This window comes from Chrysochloris asiatica, unplaced genomic scaffold (assembly GCF_000296735.1).
Source record: "Chrysochloris asiatica unplaced genomic scaffold, ChrAsi1.0 scaffold00256, whole genome shotgun sequence".
NCBI classification, from domain to species: Eukaryota; Metazoa; Chordata; class Mammalia; order Afrosoricida; family Chrysochloridae; genus Chrysochloris; species Chrysochloris asiatica.
This window is the reverse complement of record NW_006408774.1, coordinates 2,767,948-2,789,514: the sequence shown is the minus strand read 5'-3', so window position 1 is coordinate 2,789,514 and position 21,567 is coordinate 2,767,948. Positions and strand designations below refer to the sequence as shown.

At 39.0% G+C, this 21,567-nt stretch overlaps 1 pseudogene; it reads right to left on the bottom strand.

Annotated features, from left to right (window-relative positions):
• Positions 1 to 3,012, bottom strand: part of LOC102820470 — a 5,652-nt pseudogene extending 2,640 nt beyond the window's left edge.
• Positions 3,013 to 21,567: the final 18,555 nt, after the last annotated feature.

Below are 21,567 nucleotides of genomic sequence, written 5' to 3'. Positions count from 1 at the left end.
ATCACTGCCTTTAGTGGTTGGTGCATAAATTTAAATATTAGTGGTTTTAACTGATCTTCTTTGTAGGCATATCCTATTATTCCATCACATTCAGCATTTTGGTTCAAAATTGGAACTTGACATGCTCTTTTTGATGATGAATGTGATACCATTCCTCTTCAGTTTGTTGTTTTTAGCATAGTAAAACATATGATCATCTGATTCAAAATCACCAATATCAGTTCATTTCAGCTCACTAATGTCTAGGATATTGATTTTCATGCATTCTATTTCATATTTAATAACTTCCAATTTTCTTACATTCGTATTTCATACATTCCATATTCCAAGGATTAATGTATGTTTTCTCTTTTTTCAACTCATTTTGAGTTGTGTCACATAAGTAAATAAAGGTATCAAAAGCTTTACTTCATTCACATCATTAAGATCAACTCTACTTTGAGGAAGCAATTCTTCTCTAGTCAAATGATGATTACTTTCCAACCTGAGGGGCTCATTTTCTGGAACTGTATCAAACTGTGTTTTGCAGCTTGTTGTGTTGTTAGGTGCCGTTGAGTTGGTTCCAACTCACAGTGACCCTGTGTACAACAGAATAAAACACTGCCCAGTCCTGCACCACCCACACAATGATTGTTACACTTGGGCCCATTGCTGTTGCCACTGGGTCCGTCTCTCTCATTGGGGGTCTTCTTTTTCACTGACTGGTCATGTTACCAAACATGATGTCCTTCACCAGGGACTGGGCCCTCCTGATAATATGTCCAAAGTGTGATAAACTAAGTATGATGGGTCACTTGTCTGTAAGTTTGTAATACTGTGATGTCAACACACAAGCCACCACAGCATGACTAACTAACAGACAAGTGTTGGAGAAGTTAGACATAGTTGTTATGGATGTTTTGTAAACTCCAGCCTCTATAACTGTGGCTACAATCCTATTTGGGAATGGGTTGCCTTTATTATATTAATTAAGCAAGATTTTGGGTGTTTCTTTTGTCAATCTCGTAAAGTATATAAAATGATCTGATTAAGAAGCAGAGACTGGGGTTGATAGATACCCTTCTATATGGAGATCACCAAGGAACCAGGGATTAGAAGCACAAAAGACCAGGACATTCCCTGAGAGCTGGCTGACAGAAAGAGAAAGTCTTCTCCTAGAATTACTGTATTGCATTAGAACTTCTAGCTCCCTAAATGGTGAGGAGATAAGTTTGTTTGTGTAAGCCATCCGTTTTGGCTTTTCTGTTATAGCAGCACTAGATAGCTAAAATAGTAGTGCAAAATCAGAGCACCAGATGATCTGTTTAGCCTAGTTCCTCCTGTTTTGAACTCGCTTTAATACTCCTTTGCTAATTGTAATAGCCATTCTAATTTCTGAAAACTTTGGAGTTATCCACCACTCTTACTTTGTTTTCACATTTAACCCTTCAGAAAATTCTATAAATTTACCCTTAAAACATATCCATTATCTAATCAGCTTTCACTACTTAGACTGCTATAATGTTGGTCCCAGTTACCACATGTCTATCTGGATTTTTGCAGTCCTCCCAAATTTATCTGTCCTTTATTTATCATTGCCAATGTACAGCTAGTTGTGAGAATAGGTCATTGAGCTTTCCACAACTCTCCAGTGATTTTCTATCTCATTGGTATTAAAGTCCAAGTTATTTCAACTTAGGATCAGTTTCCCTTATTTTACAGAGTTGAATAGTAGTTTTCTACCATTATGGTAATTTGGTTGTATAAATAGGACAAGAAAAATATAGAGAAGTAAAAGTGAGAAAGGAGACAGACTTACCATTACTTGCAGTGGATATGATTGTATTTGGAAACACCAAAATAATTAATTTAGAATTCAAGAACAAAGAAAGAAAAAGTAATTCAGTAAGGTGGCAAGTTTAATAAGATGGCTAAATATAAAATTAATATAAAAAGTCAGACAATGAAATGGTACCCAATGTAGCTGCTCCCTGCTAATGATTAGCCATGTGCCATATGTAATAGAACCCAAAATTGCTTACTTTTGTTCCAATGAGAATCTAAAAGCCAATATTTCTTCATTTCTCTGGGTTTCAGTTTTCTTGTTGTAAAACAAGGAGATTAGAATCTATCAAAGAGATGATCACTCCCTCCTTCAACTAAAAGAATGAGCTGATATGTTTATTATAACTTACAGAGCAGTCTGTTTTTGAGCATTGGCTTAATGGGCAACAGTTCTTCCACTCACTAGCTCTGCACCTTTGGGCCAAAACACTAAAACCCAATGCCACTGAGTGGATTTCAATACATTATTGTTGTGAAGTGTTGTTGAGTCAGCTCCAACTCATAGTCATCACAAGCACAATGAACCAAACACTGCCTGATTCTGCATCATTATTGTCACAATTATTGTCATGTTTGAGCCTATTATTGTTGTAACTGTGTCAACCCATCTTGTTGGGGATCTTCATCTTTTTTGCTGACTCTCTGCTTGATCAGGTGTGGTGCTGTAGGATAAAGAACTGGACTAAAAAGTCGGTTTGAACCATAAGGTTGGTGGTTCAAACTCAACAGTTGCTTCGTGGAAACCCTATAGAGGGTCACTATGAATTGGAACTGACTTGATGGCACTTAACAACAGCAACAACTACTTGATCAAACATGATGTCCTTCTTCAGGGATCAGTCTCTCCTGATAACATGTGGAAGTACATGATTCAAAACCTTGCCACTCTGGCTTCTAAGAAGCATTCTGGCTGTGCTTCTTCCAAGACAGATTTGTTTGTTCTTCTGGTAGTCCATTATAGCTACAATATTCTTCACCAGCACCGTAATTCATTTGTAACATTCTTCTCCAGTCTTCCTTATTCATTGTCTAGCTCTCACATGCATATGTTGTTGTTAGGTGCCATCGAGTCAGTACAGACTCATAGTGACTTTATGTACAGCAGAACGAAACACCGCCCTATGCTGGGCCAACCTCACTATCGTTGTCACGCTTGTGTCCATTGACGCTGCCACTTTGCCAATCCATCTTGCTGGTGATTAAAATTATCATTGCTTGGGTCAGTCACACCTTTGGTCTAAAAGTGTTATCTTTATTCTTTGATACTTTATAGAGGTCTTTAAAATGTAATATGTTCAATTTCTTGACTGCTGCTTCCATGAGAGCTGATTATTGATCCAAATAAAATAAAATCCTTGGCAACTTCAATCTTTTCTCCATTTATTATAACATATATAGGGTTTCTAAGACTGTAAAACTTTACTGAAGCGGACATCTAATGTTTCTTCCTCAAAGTGGATAGTAGGTTTGAATTGCCAACCTTGAACTTACCAAACCAATGACTAACCCATAGCACTAAATTTTTGTACTCTCTGATGCTTTTCATGACATTGAGATGCAATCCATACTGAAGGCTGTGTTCTTTGATCTTCATCAGTAAATATTTCAAGTCCTCTTCACTTTCAGCAAGCAAGGTTGTATCATCTGCATATCGCAGGTTGTTAATGAGTCTTCCTCCAATCCTGACGCCACGTTTCTCTTCATAGAACCCAGCTTCTCGTATTATCTGCTCAGCATACAGGTTGAATAAGTATGGTGAAAGAACACAACCTTGTCGCACACCTTTCCCAATTTTAAAACATTCAGTGTTCCCATGCTTTGTTCAAACAACTGCTTCTTGGTCCAGGTACGGATTTCTCAGAAGTACAATTAAGTGTTCTTGGATACTCATACTTCACAATGTTGTCCATAGCTTGTCATGATCCACACAACTGAAATCCTTTGTGTAGTCAATAAAGCATAGGTAAATATCTTTCTGATATTCTCTATGGATGCAAAAGCTGGACAGTGAATAAGGAAGATCGTAGAAAAATTGATGCCTTTGAATTGTGGTGTTGGAGGAGAATACTGAAAGTGCCATGGACTGCCAAAAGAACCAATAGATCTGTTTTGGAAGAAGTGCAGCCAGAGTGCTCCTTGGAGGCCAGGATGGCTAAGCTTCGTCTCTCCCACTTTGGACATATTGTCAGGAGGGACCAGTCGCCGGAGAAGGATGTCATGCTAGGTAAGATGGAGGGTCAGAGAAAAAGAGGAAGACCCCCAACGAGATGGATTGGCCAGGTGGCATCATTGATGGCGTCAAGTGTGGCAGCAGTAGTGAGGTTGGCCCAGGATCGGACATTTTTTTGTTCTGCTGTGCATGGGGTCGCTATGAGTCGGTTCCGACTCAATGGCACCTGACAACAACAACAACAATTGATTCTTAGTCTCCAAATGGAGATATGATATGAGAATAATGATTAAAAATATTTCCCTCATAGGATTGTTGAGAATATTTACTGGGATAGTATTCTAAATGATTTTGCAAGCACATGACATATGTCTAATCACTAGCAGAGAATAGCTGTTATTATTACCATTAATTTACTAGTTCCAAGGCTAATGACGGTCTTTCACCCACATGGACCAGATGATTCTTTTTTCAACAGATAACAGATCCATTATGTTGCCCTTTCACTTTTGCTACACATCATCCTCAGTTTTGAATTTTTATATAATTTGATGCAGTAGCATCTGTGTTAGTTGAATATTTTTCCTTGCACTTATTCTGAATCCTGTTAAGATCTTTGGATTATCAAAATCTCAGTGTTCCTCTTTTTTTGATAGGCAGCAAATGTCGTGTACAATCTGGCCCAATTTGTAATCATTAACACAAATCTTGAATGATGCAAGTATATCTTGTGAATACTTATTGAATCTCTACTTTGTTGAAAACCATATACCAAGAACCAAGAAAGTGCAACGATGATCAATATACAAAAGCTGCTCTCCTGAATCCCATGAGTGAATAGAAAAGGTATTCCACTGCATTAAATCAATCATGTGTGAATTTTTTTATGCGCTTACTATAAAAATGGAGTTCTGGTGTGGTGCTGTGGGTTAATGCGCCAGACTGCAAAGCCATTTGAAAGGTAAGGTCGGCAATTCAAGCTTACCAGCTGCTCCTCGGAAACTCTATACAGTGTCGCTATGGGTTGCAACTGACTCGATGGCACTTAACAACAACTATAAAAACAAAACAAAATAAAACACCCATAATTCTGACTCAAGGTAATCCCATGTGTTACTAGTAGAACTGCTCCATAGGGTTTTGTGGCGGTGACCTTTCAATAGCAGATCACCTAATCTTTCTTCTGCAATGCTACAAGGTGTGTTTGAACTGCAAACTTTTAGGTTAGCTGTCATGTGCAAACAGTTGTGTCAAGAGTGTTGAGCCCTATACTAGATGTGGAAACTAAGTACCAGGAATGCCTGCAAAAGGAAATGATTAACTCAGTATGAAGATGTAATATGTGCCAGATATTGTTGTTGTTAAGTGCAGTTGTGTCGGTTTCAACCCACAGCGACCCTGTTTCCGAGGAGTGACTGGTGAGCTTGAACGACCAACCTTGCAGTTCAGGTAGAAAAGGGGTCTTCCTGGTTAAAATCAAGGAATGCATCAAACTTGACACCATTTCTGAAAATGAACCATGCCTTTCCTTCCTTGCATATCTGGTTCTGAAGTCCAGGAGGTTTCGGGTCTAGGTAGACTCTGAGCTGCCTCGGGAAGGGAAAGTAGGATTTGGATATGTAGAGAAGGGACAAAAGAGGTTAACTACTAGGAGAGAAGTGAAGTCAGATCATGAAAGGCTTCGGTGTTGGTGTTGTTGTTGTTGTTGGTAATTGTGTGCCGTGGAGTTGGTTTTAGTTCATAGTGACCCTGTATAGGGTTCCAAGGCTGTAAATCTTTACAGGAGCAGAAAGCCTCCTCTTTCTCCAGAGAAGCACTTAGTAGATTTGAACTGTTGACCTTGTGGTTAACAGCCCAACTCAACCCACTACCCTACCAGAGCTCCTTTTTGTGATAAGAAACAACAAAAAGAAAGATAAATCCAGAATGATAATAAGTTCAGAATTATTATGCATATAAAAAAAGTGTGTGTATGTGTTGGAAAAACACCACACAGTGTGCCTTTTCTGTACTCACAGTATCCTCAACCCAGATTTGTGCTATGTATTGAGCAAGAAGTTACAGCTTCTTATTTTATTTCCCAAATAGGTAAGCAATTGAGCAACAACAGACAGCATGTAATTTCAACACTAAACTCACTGCTGACTCATTTTTCTTTCCACATGTGAGATTTTCATTGTCAATGACATTAATTACATCTATCACTCACTCTAGCTTGTTCTCTCTTTATTTATTTTTTCTCCCCCTTGTAACATTCTCTTCACCTGGGCTCATATTAGGAAAGCTGGAGATTAGTGATGTCAGCCTTGAGTTTTCACCACCTGGCAATCAGAGCTATGGAAATACAGGGCAGACATTCAAACTTTCCTGTGGCTTGGCCTCTGGCCTTTCATGTCTCAAGGGAATTAGTGAAATGAGCCCCTGTTAGCTGAATGCAAAAAGGCCGATTTCCGGCTAACCAATGAACTCTTCATTTCAAAGGGTGGCGATTGGTGGGATTGATATGTGAGGAAGAGAAAGAGCTGGAAGTAGTAAAAAATTGTCAAGATTCCACTGATAGAGCATGAGCCTTGGATCTGAGTCCTAGATCTGCTGCTTATGTGCTGGGCAACTTAGAGCACATCACCTCCCTGCTATGGTTCTCTCTCTCCACAGCCTCCTCTAGAAATGAGGATGATATGTACCTTGTAGGGTCATTGCATGGATTAAATGAGATTCTGCATGTGGTCTAGATTCTGGCACAGGTTGTCTCCTACTTTGGAGGGTCTATGAGAGATGACACTACTGTGGGCTCTGCTCTCCTACAGGATTTATGAGCCAAAGCAAGCATGTTTGTTGTTCTTGTTGTTAGATGCCGTTACGTCAGTACTAACTCATAGTGACCCTATGCACGACAGAATGAAACACTGTCCGGTCATGGGCCAACCTCACAATCTTTATTATGTTTGAGCCGATTGATGCTGCCACTGTGTCAATCCATTTCAACCCTCCACTTTACCAAACATGATCTACTTCTCCAGTGACTAATCTCTCCTGACAATATGTCCCAAGTATGAAAGATGAAATCTGGCCATGCTGGCTTCCAAGAAACTCTCTGGCTGTACTACTTCCAATACAGATCTATTTGGCAGTCCATGGCACTTTCAGTATTCTCTTCCAACACCATAACTTAAATGAATCAATTCTTCTATGATCTTTCTTATTCACTATCCCACTTCCACATGCATATGAGGCTATTGAAAATACATGGTTTGTGTCAGGCGTACCTTAGTCCTCAAATGGACACCTTTGCTCTTCAACACTTTAAAGAGGTCTTGTGCAGCAGGCTTGCCCAGTGCAATACATTGCTTGATATCTTGACTGCTGATTTCATGGTCGTTGATGGTTGATCCAAGCAAAATGAAGTCATTGATAAATTCAATCTTTTTTTCCATTTATATGGATGTTATTTTTTAGTCCAGTGATGAGGACTTTTGTTTTCTTTACATTGAGGTGCACCCCATACCCAAGGCTGTGGTCTTTGATCTTCATCTGTAAGTATTTTAAGTCCTCTTGGCTTTCAGAAATGCAATCATATAAAGGGAAAATATGTTGTTGTTAGTTGCCATTGAATTGAGTCCAACTCATCATGACTCATGTACAATAGAATGAAACATTGCTTACTCCATCTTCCTGATCATTGGCATGATTGAGTCCATCATCGCAGCCACTGTCTATTTAGAGTGTCTTTATACCTGGGGGCTCATCTTCCAACACTATATCAGATGATGTTCCATTTTGAACAATAAGGCCTTCATTTTCAGAAGTAGATCAGCAAGACTTTCTTACTAGTATATCTTAGTCTAGAAGTTCTGCTGAATCCATGGTTTCACCATAGTATTTGAAATACTGGTGACATAGCTTCTAGCAGCATAACAACATGTAAACAAGCACAGTATGAAAAACTCACAGAAGGGTGATGAAGAAGGAAAATAGAAGAGTAAACCTTATCCATAACAATTCCTTAACTCAAAGGAGACCATTCATGGTATTATGCATGCAAAGATGATTACTCTGGTTAGTGGCCAAGATATAAAACAAAAACATCTTCCTTACACAAGACTCACACTTATCATGGATCAAGATGTTCACCATATTTGAGGTATATGAGCAGCAAAAACTACTAAGGAAGTGGGAGAATGCTCTACTGTCACTTTATTGAAATATTCAGTATTTTAAAAACAATTTTTACTTTGCCCTGGGCTCCACAAATGATGTAACTTTTCCTTTTCTCTGTTCCCCTGGAACCTCTTTTGGATAGTACATTCATATAAGATATTTATATAAAATTCCACTGCATCAGAATAGATATCGTACACAGTATCTTTGTAAACTTTCAAGTGAACCCTGAGTGATTGGTGTAATTGTCCCCATTTGATGGATGTGTAATTTACTCAAAGTTATACATTTAGTTAAAAATTAGTAAAGGGTCAGATCTGGATTAGTGTGCCGGTCTACTCTTTCTACTATACTATGTTGAATGAAAACAAAACAAAACAAAATGCTCAAAAGAAACACACAAGAGAAAATGCCATAAGGAATACATTCCAATTCAAAGGATGTGTATAAGGGCATCATATTATGCTCAGAATCACACTACTTCTGCAGTGTTTCCCAGCTATGTGCTTACATCCTGACATGGGAAAATTGCTGAGCAAATAATTTGAAAAGCTAGATTGTATGAAGAAAATGTCATCAGGTTTGGAGGAAGACTCATTAACAATCTGTGATATGCAGATGATACAACCTTGCTTGCTGAAAATGAATTATTGCTGTGTTTGTTGTTAAGTGCCATTGAGTTGGTACTGACTTATAGTGACCCTATGAACAACAAAATGAAACATGGCCTGGTCCTGGGCCAACCTCACAATAGCTGCTATGCTTGAGCCCATAGAAGCTGCCACTGTGCCAATCCATCTAGCTGGGGGTCTTCCTCTTTTTTTCTGACCCTCTATTTTACCAAAGATGATATCTTTCTCCAGTGACTGGTCCCTCCTGACAATATGTCAGAAGTATGAGAGATGAAGTCTGGCCATCCTGACTTCTAAGGAGCACTCTGACTGTGCTTCTTGCAACACAGATTTGTTTGTTCTTTTGGCAGCCCACGATATTTTCAATATTCTCCTCCAACACCATAATTCAAATACATCTATGGTCTTCCTTATTCATTGTCCAACTTTTGCATGCACATGAGATTATTGAAAATGCCATGGCTTGGGTCAGGGGCACCTTAGTCCTCAAAGTGACATATTTGCTGTTCAGCACTTTTAAAAGATCATGTGCAGATTTGCTTAATGCAATACGTCATTTGATTTCTTGACTGCTGCTTCCATGAGTGTTGATAGTTAATCCAAGCAAAATGAAGCCATTGACAACTTCATTGTGTTCTCCATTTATGTTGGGGTTATTTTTTGGTCCAGTGGTGAGGAATTTTGTTTTCTTTACATTGCAGTACAACCCATACCAAGGCTGTGGTCTTTGAACTTCATCAATAAGTATTTTAAGCCCTCTTGGGTTTCAGCAAGCAATGTTGTATCATTTGCATATCGCAGGTTGTTAATGAGCCTTCCTCCAATCCTGATGCTATGGTCTTCTTCATATGATCGAGCCTCTTTGATTATTTGTTCAACATACAGATTGAACAAATATGAGAACTAAGGTGTGCCTGACCTAAGCCATGGTATTTTCAATAACCCCATATGCATGTGAAAATTGGACAATGAATAAAGAAGACTAGAAGAATTGATGCATTTGAATTGTGGTATTGTAGGAGAATATTTAAAGTACCATGGAATGCCAAAAGAATCAATGAATCTATGTTGGAAGAAGTACAGCCAGAATGCTCATACTTTGGACATATTTTTCAGGAGGAACCAGTCCCTGAAGACAGACATCATTCTTGGTAAAGCTGATGGTCTGTGAAAAAGAGGAGGACCCCAAGTGAGATGGATTTACACAGTGGCAGTAGCAATGGATTCAAATGTAGCAACTATTGTGATGTTGGTTCAGGACCGAACAGCATTTTGTTCTGTTGTGCGTAAGGTTGTTATGATCTGGTATTGACTCGATGGCACCTAACAACAACGACAACAATCTTTGGGGAGAAGATTGCCAGGTTTTTACTTCTACAGGACTGCAGGTGTGTTTGAACTGCTGATTTCAGGTTAGTAACCAAGGGCTTAAACATTGTATGACACATTGGAGTTATTATAAATCGAATTCAGGGCATTCTTTTTCTTTTTTTTTTTTTTGTACATCTTATTTTTAGTGATATATACAACATACAGAGTTACAGCAGGTAATTTGCTAATGTTAGAATCACTTAGTTGTTTATTCGTACATATTCAATGCTATGATTGGTATAAACACTATCGAATACCAGTCTATGAAAACTTAAAAACAAACAACAAAGCAGGAAAAGATATTTTCTTAAGTCATACTTAACCAATTTATGACTGAATTGTCAGAACAGAATCTGTTGAAGTTGGGGACCATCTGTATTTTTGAGTTCTCAGACGCTTCAAAAAGTTCATGGAAATCTTCCATTATCTTTTAATTCCATTATTCCATGTACTTTTGGAAGCTTCCATACCTATATATTGCTTTGCCTGTCTAGAGAACCTGTCTGAATAGGGCCAAATAAGCAGAATTTCAGATCCCTGTCAGGTCCAGTACTGGAGTGGGGCTGATCCTGGAAAGTGTGACCTCAGGCAAGTTGCTTTCTGAGAGGACTGGTATTTGGGGTTTCCGGTCTCAAGGCTCCCAGCAGTTGGGGTTAGGGAGGGAGGGTCTCTTTATCTCATCTATATGTCTATGGTAGCGTAGTGGTTACGAATCGGGCTGCGAACCTTAAGGTCAGCGGTTCGAAACTACCAGGTGCTCCGCGGGAGAAAGATGAGGCTTTCTACTCCCGTAAAGATTTACACCCTCGGAAATCCTATACAGGGTCGCTATGGGTCGGAACCGACTCAATGGCACATAACAACAACAACAACATGTCTATTACATGCACCTTCTTTCTTCTGAACTTTCCTTCTTATTTTCTGCTTTTGTGCCTTTATACTCCCATTTCTTCTCTTTTGAATGCCTTTTCCTACCTCTCTCCCAGGGATCTGAATTGTTTTTATTTTTCCTTTATTTGTCTGATGTCAAATGCTAATTCCTCTTGAAGGCTTCCCCTTCTCTCCTGGACTGTGCTTGTTGATATTTCATGCATTCAGTTAATGCACATTGCTTACCTTGTTGTTGCAGTTAAGTACCTTCAAGTCAGTTCTGACTCATAGAGACCCTGGATAGCATTTCCAAGGAGCAGCTGGTGAATTTGAACTGCCAACTTTGTAGTTCAACTGACTTTTCAGTCCAGTGCATTATCCCAAAGCACCACACATTGCTTATAGACTTGACATAACTTGCTGTGTATTAGATATTGCAGATGAATAAGACACAGACCCTGTTCTCCTCAGCTACTAAGGAGACATCCCCTCTGCCATGTTCTGGCAGCACTTAATCCTTTTAAGTATCCACCACAAAAGATGAGTCCTGGTGTGGTTTTAGAGTAGGGTGACCTTGTCAGGAAGGCCAGGGACAGTGTCCCTGTAGAAAGTGATAATTACCAAAGGATTTGGTGTAGTTAGAGAGGAGTCTTTCAGGTAGAGGATACAGAGTCCCTAAACACCCAGTGACAGGAGACAGAACAGAGATTTGGAGGATGTGAAAGAAGTTTGATGGACTAGAGTTCAGAGAGTACATAACACACAGTGGTAGAAAGTGGTGAGAAAGTATTAGTGATGAACCTGTGAAAGACTATTGTATGTTACTTATGTTCAGAGCCATGGGAAGACATTACATGATGTTAAGCAAGGGGTAAAAGTGATTGGATTATGGTTAGTTGCTGTTGAGTTGGTTTGGACCCCATGCAAACAGAACAAAAGATTGTCTAATCCTGCTCCATTTTTACAATCAAGCATGTGCTGAATTCATTGTTGTGGCCACTGTGTATTCTGAGTGCCTTCAAACCTAGGGGCTTATTCTTCAGCACTCTAGATTGAACAATATGTTGTTGTCACCCACAAGGTTATCAATGGTTGATTTTCAGAAATAGATAGCAAGACTTTTCTTCCTATTCTGTCTTAGTCTGAAAGCTTTGCCAAAGCCTGTTCACTGGGGGTGACCTTCCTGATATCTGATATACTGATAGGATAGCTTCCAGAATCACAGAAACATACAAACAACCAAAGCATAACAAGCTGACAGACAGGTGATGCGTGACCGCGTTCCACCCAAACCAAAAGCCAAACTCACTGCCATTGAATTGACTCTGACTCATAGAGGCTCTGCATAGGGTCCCTGAGGCTGTAAATCTTTTTGGGAGCAGAAAAGAGATCTGAAAATATGTACTGGCTTCTGGGTGGAGAATAGGTCGGAGAAGGGCAGAGTTTGAGTTGTGAGACAGTTATATTCAATGAGAGAGCAGGCTAACTTGGACTAAGGTGGACTGTGAAGAGAAGGGGAAAGATCTATAGTTGACCAGACTTGGTGATTGATTTTCTGTGACTGAACATGATGAAGGAGAGGGAGATGTCAAAGCTGACTTTCAGTTTCTATTGATTCCTAACCTTTTTTGACCCAGCATTTGATTAAAATTATAGACCTTTCTGCAGAGAAATATGCATGTAGATGCACATACACACAGAATTTTGCATATCATTTAACAGGAAAATGTAGAATTCTGTAGCCCATTCATAAGACACAGGCAGGAGAAGACACTATATGCATCTTATTCTTGACTGTACGTACCTGTAGATTCTATTCTAGAATATAGCATAATACATGCTTGTTGAAGCACCAAATAACAATAAGAGGAAATAGGGTGCATGAAGAAGCTTCTGGTGGTTCATTTTCTGCCCTTTCTGCTACAACATGGATGTATGAGTCTTAATAGAAGAGCCACAACTTGCATGTCTATGAACCAACTGCTCATTAGCTTGCAAGGCAGCATTAAGTGGAAAAGTCCACAAATGGCCTCATGAGCCTCCAGGTGGTAGAGAGGAATAAATTTCAAAGTATTAAGGCTCCAAAGGCCCAGGATTTGTCTGCAGCAGATGTCTCTCCATAATGCTAAGTGCGTTGGACTGAGGAATAAACCCGTCTGCTTTTATTTTATGTGGGGGAGTACATCATTTGGAGATGAAGCCAGGCTGCCTATGGCTGGGTGGATAAGATAAGTTAATGGCTTACATTTCATGATTCATTTGTACCTCGTGGAAGAAGAAGCAGAAGTGGTAATTGTGTTCAAAGACGGAGATTTAGCACAGAATCATGCCCTTGCAGATAAGGCATTGCAGAAGGCTAATAAAGATAAGAGGGAAAAGAAATGCATAGGAAGAAGTTTTAAGAAAGATTTAGTTCACATGTATTAACCCTAGCTTGGGTTGGATGTTTCTCTTTGTGCTTTGAGCAGCTGGGTACTTGAGTCAAGAGAACCACCATTTGAACCCTAGAATCTCCAAGGGGCCTTAGCAGTCACCTGGTTCAACCCTTAACCAGGGTAGAATTCCCTCTGCAGTGTTCCTAGCAGATGGTCTGTGGTTCCTCATGAAGTTGCTCTAATGAGGCTCCATTGTTGAACTATTCAGCTACAAAGTCCTGCCCAGACTTTTCTGTCTATACCAGGAATGGCAAATAGGTTTACATTTGCATGACAATTCCAATAGCTTGTTGTGCCGGCCTAGGGCAGAAGAAGTTTGAGGCTGAATTTGGAGTTGAAAACAACAATAACAAAGAGGCAGTGATTGACTATCATTATCTGTTATGGAGGCAGGAGGTGATGGCCCAGAAGTCAAAATGCCTGGTATTTTCCATTCCTGCGTTATATCTTTTAATGTTTAATTTATTATCTACCATTTATGTCAGTCCTGGTGTGGCTCTTTACGGTAAGCAATGGACTGCAACATCATCTTTTGAACCCCATGGTTGGTGGTTCAAACTCACCAACTTCTCCTCAGAAACTCTATACAGAGTCACTATGAGTCTAGACCAACTCAATGGCACTTAACAACAACAATAACATTTATGTCAGTCTAGAGTCCTGGTGTGGTGCTGTAGGGTAATGGACTGAACCACAAGATCAATTTGAACAACAAGTTTCAAACCCACCAACTGCTCCTCAGAAACCCTTTGCAGGGTTGTTATGAGTGTGAACTGATTGGAGGACACTTAACAACAACAACATATTTCAGTCATCCTCAAGGCAGCTGGTGGTATAAATCCAATAATTATGTGTCAGTCTCATTTTGGCAACATCAGACAAATTTGGCCACTTTCTTCTTGAAAAGATAATATAAAAATTTCCTTTAACTTCCTTATTGTTGTTGTTAAGTGTCGTCAAGTCTGTTTTGACACATAGAGACCCTGTATAGAGTTTCCAAGGAGTGGCTGGTGAGTTTGAACTACTAACTTTACAGTTCAAACTGACCATGTGGTCCCACACCACCCAGAACTAAAAACCCATTGCCATCAAGATGATTTTGACTCATAGTGACTCCATAGGATAGAGTAGAACTGCCCTAAAAATTTCTAGAGCTGTAAAACTTTCTGGAAGCATCCTGCCTCATCTTACTCCTGTAGAGCTGTTTGAAGGTTAAATGACTGATATTATGCTTAGAAACCCAATATGTAACCCACCAGGGTGCCTTCTCTGAAACACATTCTCTTTTTATTTCCATATTTCAAGTCATTCTTTCTCAATTTTGTCTTCTATTTCTCTCTCAATCTTAAGTATTGGAGGACTCCAAGCTTTGGAACTGAATTTCCTCTTTTCTGTCTTACTCTCTAAGTAATTTCATGTTTTTAAATATCATCTAGATGATAGTGATACTCAACTTTATGTCTCTAGACACAAAGACAAACCTGTATTATCATCTTGTACCTAGCATCTCATGAGGGTGGTTCAGTGGTAGAATTCCCACCTTTCATGTGGGAGATTAGGATTTGATTCCCAGCAAATGAATCTCTTTCTTAGCCATCACCCAGGTGTCAGTGGAGTCTTGAGTGTTGCTATTATGCTAAGCAGCTTTCAGCGGAGTTTCCAGACAAAGATGGACTTGGAAGAATGGCTTAGAAATCTACTTAAAAAAAAAAAAATCAGTCAAAGAAAATTCAATGGATCACAGTGATGTTTGATCTGCACCTATCATGAGGATGTTACTGGATGAGGGTGGGCATGAGTCAGGGACCAACTTGATAGTGACTAACGACTACCTGACATCTCCATTTGTTGTTGTTATTGTTAGGTGCCATCAAGTCAGTGCCATCAAGTCATCCAATTGTGACCTTATGCACAATAGAATGAAACAGTGCTCGGTCCTATGCCATCCTCACAAATGTTATATTTAAGTCCACTGTTTATGCCACTGTGTCAATCCATCTTGTTGGGGGCCTTCCTCTTTCTTGCTGATGCTCCATTTTACCAAGCATGATATCTTTCTCCAGGAACTCGGTCCTCTTGATAATATGTCCAAAATGAGAGATATCTGGCATGTGTCTCAAAGTTAACACATTCAATAGGGAACTTATTATATAACTAATGGTTCCATTCACCCCACCAGAAATGTAGCTGCTCATCTGTGAACCTTCCCATCTTAGTAAATGCCACTACTGTGCATCTAGTTGTGCAAGTCTCCGAGACAAAGTTTCCTTCTTTCTCCTACAACCCCTCACCCAAGTAATAAGTCATTCTTGTCAATTCTTCTTTCCAGTCTGCCAAAATTAATTACTCCTTTGCCACCATCTTAATCTCAAGACTCTATCATTCTTGCTGTTCCCCTCTAGTCCACTTCCCACACAATAAAGAGGAGGATTAAAAAAAAAATGCAAATAAAAATATGTAAAATGGCTGTTTGAAAGTCTAAAGACATCCCTTTGAAGAAAATCCAAACACTTCCCCTGGCTCTCTGTGTCAATACCCACCTATTGTTCCTAATTAATTTTTAATTTTTTTTTGCTGACCCACTTCGTATTCTTCAATCAAGTCATGTATAGTCCTTCATCATGACTTTGAATTTTGTTTTCCTGGGCTATAATGTTCTTCTCTCTGATCTTCCTTGGGTTGGCTTCGTCTTCTCTTTAAGGTCTTAGCTTAAATAGTACCTTGAATCATATCTGTATCATCTCTCATATGGATGACTGTAATCACCTCCCTGTTGCCTGTCTGCCTCATTGTCTCAGTCTCATCTCTAAATCCCAACTTCTCAACACTTGGAAGCATGGTTGACTCATTTTTGCCTCGTCCAGCTCCTACTCAGCCCTCAAGACTCATCCTCATTGGACTATTTCTGTACACATTATGTTCACCTCATACAGACATGTTCTTTTTTCCTTCCCCTCCTTTAATGAATTGGTTAATACCTATTGGAATTTTCACATGCTGTTCCTCCTGCCAGCATCATTGTTCCTTCCCTTCTTCTGGATAATGTCTTCTACACTTTAAAAGAAAAGACACGATTTTGATGCCACCTTCTGCTTTTCAGATATTTCTCCTTAATTTTCTCTTTTCATTTCTTAAGAGAACTCTGGAGACTGTATTGTTGTTACATATTTCATAGTCTCTCACTCAGATAGTAGGTCTTAAAGTGACTGGAGAGATTTGTGATCAATTGCCAACTAAAAGTTGGCAGTTTGAACACGCCCAGAAGCTCTGGGAAGGAAAGGTCTAGCAAATATCTTAGTAAAGATAACAGCCAAGAAAATTCTATGGGACAGCACTGCTCTGTAAAACATGGTGTTGCCCTGAGTCACAATTGACTTAACAGCAATGGGTCTCATTGATGATGCTGTTGGAGGCACAGATGATGTAGATCTGACCTAATCGTTATTCTTATCACTCAGAACAAACCTCGACATTACAATACATGCTTGATAATGATTTACTTGTAGGCTTTCTGGAAGACGGCTGTGGACTAGCTATTATGCTGGGGGCAGACTGTAGGAAGCCAGAGCCTCCCAAGGCTCATGACTACCTTGAAACCAAACTTTCCTAGCAACAGTTATGTCAGCATTAGAAACTTACAGGTGAATTTACCTGAGCCATTTTGGGGAAAAGGAAATTTGTGCGCTAAGCCAAAACCACAATGACTTGGCAGATTTGCCCTATATAAGCTTGGAACTTTTTAATAAACTTTGTCACTTTCCATCAGCATGTGTCCCTTATCTGATCACTGATCCCCACCTCTCCCTTGAGTAACCCACAGTCAGAACAGGAATCTGATAGCAGACCATACATATAGCTAGTGGGCTACTTACCTTCAGAATGCATGAGCTCTTAATAAGGGCCTGCTTAGGGAGACACAGCTGGCTCATTACCATGAAGGCAAGGCTGCTAATATGAACTTTGCAAAGGATCCAGGTTGGAGTATTTGGTGCAGTTCTTGATCTTCAGTACTGCCATGAGATTTGCATTCTGAGGTTGCATGGCTCCAAGTGTCACAAATGGTTCTGTAGTTATTGTTGACTGGAAGAGATCAATACTTCTGCCCATTCCAAAAACAGGTGACCCAACAGAATGCAGAAATCATTGGACAGTATCATTAATATCACATGTAAGTTAAATGTTTGGTAAAGATAATACAAAAATGGCTACAACCATACATTGGCAGAAAACTTCTGGAGGTTCAGGCTGGATTTAGCAGAGGATGTGGCACAAGGAATATCATTGCTAATATCAGATGGATCTTGGCTGAAAGAAGAGAATACTAGAAAGATGTTTACCTGTGCTTTATTGACTACACAAAAACTTTTGATTGTGTGGATCAGGAAAATCTATGGCCAATATTGTGGAGAATGAGTATTCTGGAACACTTAATTGTGTTCATAAGGAACCTGTACATAGACAAAGAGGCAGTTGTTTGAACAGAACAAGGGCACACTGAATGGTTTAAAATTAGGAAAGGTGTGCACCAGGGTTCTATTTTTTCGCCATACTTATTTAATCTATATGCTGAGCAAACAATCTGAGAAGCTGCACTATATGAAGACAAATGGGGCATCAGGATTGAAGTGAGGCTTACTAACAACCTGTGAAATGCAGATGCTACTACCTTGTTTTCTGAAAGTGAAGAGGACTTAAAATATTTACTGATGAAGATCAAAGACCATAGCCTTCAGTATGGGTTGCACCTAAATGTAAAGAAAACAAAAATCATCACCACTGGACCAATAAGTAACATCAACATAAATGGAGAAAAGATGGAAGTTGTCAAAGACTTCATTTTGCTCTGATCAACCATTAACACTCATAGAAACAGCTTTCAAGAAATAAAATGATGTATTGCATTAAGCAAATCTTCTGCTCAAGACCTCTTCCAAGTGTTGAAGAGCAAAGTTTGAGGACTAAGTTTGAATCCTCATACGATTGTGAAAGTTAGAGGGTGGATAAGGAAGACCATAAAATAATTGATGCATTTGAGTTATCTGGTCAGAGGAGAATATTAAAAGTACCTTGGGCTGCCAATAGAACAAACCAATCTGTGGTGGAAGAAGTACAGCCAGAATGCTCCTTGGAAGCTAGGATGTCCAGACTTCATCTCTCATACTTCCAGACATATCATCAGGAGGGACCCGTCCCTGAAGAAGGATATAATATTTGGTAAATTAGAGAGTTGGAGAACAAGAGGAGGACCCCAAAATGATAGATTAGAACAGTAGAGTTCTACTGTGGGCTCAGACTTAGCAATGATTGTGAGATTGGCATTGGACCTGATAGCGTTTCGTTCTGTTGTACATAGGATTACTATGAGTAAGTACTGACTCGATGGCGCCTAACAACAACAACATATATATAAATATTTGTTGTTGATGTTAGGTGATGGTGAATCAGGTCTGACTCATAGTGACTATATATATAACAGAAGAAAAAACTGCCCAGTCCTACGTCATCTTGACAATTGTTGTGTTCGAGCCAATTGTTAGTGTTACTGTGTCAATCCATCTTATTGTAGGCCTGTTTTTTCAATCATCGATCTTCCTGTTTACCAAGCAAGGTATCTTTCTTTCTCCAGGTAGTTAACTATCCTGACTACGTGTCCAAAGTACGAGAGAGGAAGTGTTGATATTCTCTTTTCTAAGGCGATCATAGTTGTACTTCTTGTTTGTTCTTACAGCAGGCCATGGTACTTTTAATATTCTTTGCAAACACTATAATTCAAATGCATTAATTCTTTTATACTCTAATCAGCATACAGATTAAATAAGTATGGCAAAAGACTATAATCCTGCCACACATCAAAATCGATAACTTAAAACCACTCATATTTACTTGTTCTGTTTGAATGACTGCCTCTTTATCTGTGTACAGGTTCCTCATGAACACAAGTGAATCTTCTGGAATATCATTTCTTTGCAATATTATCCATAAATTTGTTACTATGCTCACAGTCAATAAAACACAAGTAAACATCTTTCTGATATTCTCTGCTTTCAACCATGATCCATCTGATATCAGCTATGATATCCCTTGTTCCATGTCCTCTTTTGAATCTGACTTCCTTCTGAAAGCTCCATGAGGATATACTGCTGCAGTTATATCTTAATTATCTTCAGCAAATTTTTACTTTCATGTTATATGAATTAAATTGTTTGATGATTTTTATATTCCATTCGGTCACCTTCCTTTGGAGTGGGCAATTGGCTGGCCAATATATGATCTGGAGTATATTCCACTTACATTTAGAGATTGTCTCAAAACCAGATATGGTACATTGAATATTCATGAATGAAGAGCAGATGAGTTGTGGTATGATATCAAGACTATCGCACATGGAAAAAACAAAAGATGATTAAAAAGACAGGAAAGAAAGACAAGATCAATGTGGATATTTGAAGATAGTCTGAAACTTATTCTTAAATGTAGAGTTGTTGTTGTTAAGTGCCATCAAGTCAGTTTTGACTCATAGAGACCCTTATAGGGTTTCCAAGGAGCAACTGGTGAGTTTGAACCACTGACCTTGCTGTTCAAATGAACCAGGCTATCCAGAAAATAGAAAAAATAATGAAATAAAAGAGCTGAACAGAAAAATCCAAAGGGTAGCTCAAAAAATCAAGTAAAATATTATAAATGAAATGTATAAGAACCTGAACTTAGAAAAACTAGAAGGCAAGAATATGTTCTGCATTACTCAGGCTGAAAGAAATGAAGAAAAAATGTAAGATTCTGGATGAAATGTTAAAGGATCATATGACCCAAATGGAATCTTGGTGTGGTGCTGTAGAATCACTGTACCAAAAAGAGTTGTTTGATGTTCAACTATTACAAGAAGTAGAATATAATCAAGGACTGATGGTATTGAAGGAAGATGTCCAAGCCACACAGAAGTCATTCGTGAAAACAAGGCTCCAGAAATGGACAAAATACTAATTGAAAAGTTTCAACAAACTGATGTAAATTGAGCACAATTTTGTGTTCTGGAATACCCAGTCATTTGAACTGAACAAGTAAAGTTGTACCTTAAAATTGTATATTTTCACCATACTTATTCAGCTGCTCTTTGGAAACCCTATGCAGCATTGCTGTGAGTTGGAACTGACGTTACAGCACTTAACAAATTCAGTCTTTATGTTGAGCATATAATCCTCAGAGCTGCACTATGTAAGGAGCACCAGGATTGGAGGAAGGTTCATAAACAACCTGTGGTATACAGATGATACAACCTTACTTGCTGAAAGCAAGGAGGACTTGAGGCACTGGCTGATGAAGATCAAAGATTGCAGCCTTAAGTATGAATTAAGACTCAATATAAAGAAAACAAAAATCCTTACAAGCAGAACAATAAACAACATAATGATAAACAGAAAGAAGATCGATGTTATTAGGAATTCTATTTTACTTGGATCTGTAATCAATAATCATGGAAGCAACAGTCAAGAAGTCAAGAAATGATGTCTTGCATTGGGTAAATCTGATGAAAAAACAAACAAACAAACAAAAAACAACAACAACAAAAAACCCACTTTGAAGCGTTGAACATCAAAGATGCTAGTTTAAGGCCTCACCCAAGCTATGGTATTTTCAATTGCCTCACATGCATGTGAATGCTGGACAATGAATAAGGAAGCAGGGGAAAGAATTCATGCATTTAATTATGGTGTTGACAAAGAATATTGAAAGTACCACAGGCTGCTAGAAGAGAAAATGAATCTGTCTTGGAGGATGTATAGCCAGAATGCGCCTTAGAAGCCAGGATGGGGAGACTTCATCTCACTTACTTGGATGTGTTATCAGGAGGGAACAATCTCTGGAAAAGAGCATTATGAGGAGGTGGACTAGATGAAGAAGAATTTGTCACCAGGATAGAGGGTTAGAAAAGACAGATATCAAAAAGACAGATACAATGATTACAACAATGGATTCAAATGTAATAACTATTGTGAATATGATGCAGGACTTGAACTTGCATATAATCAATTGAGGGTGTGTTCCACAGTAGGTCTCTGGCAGATGGTGTTGAGCTTCTCCATAGTTTCTTTCCACAGATGTAGCTAGT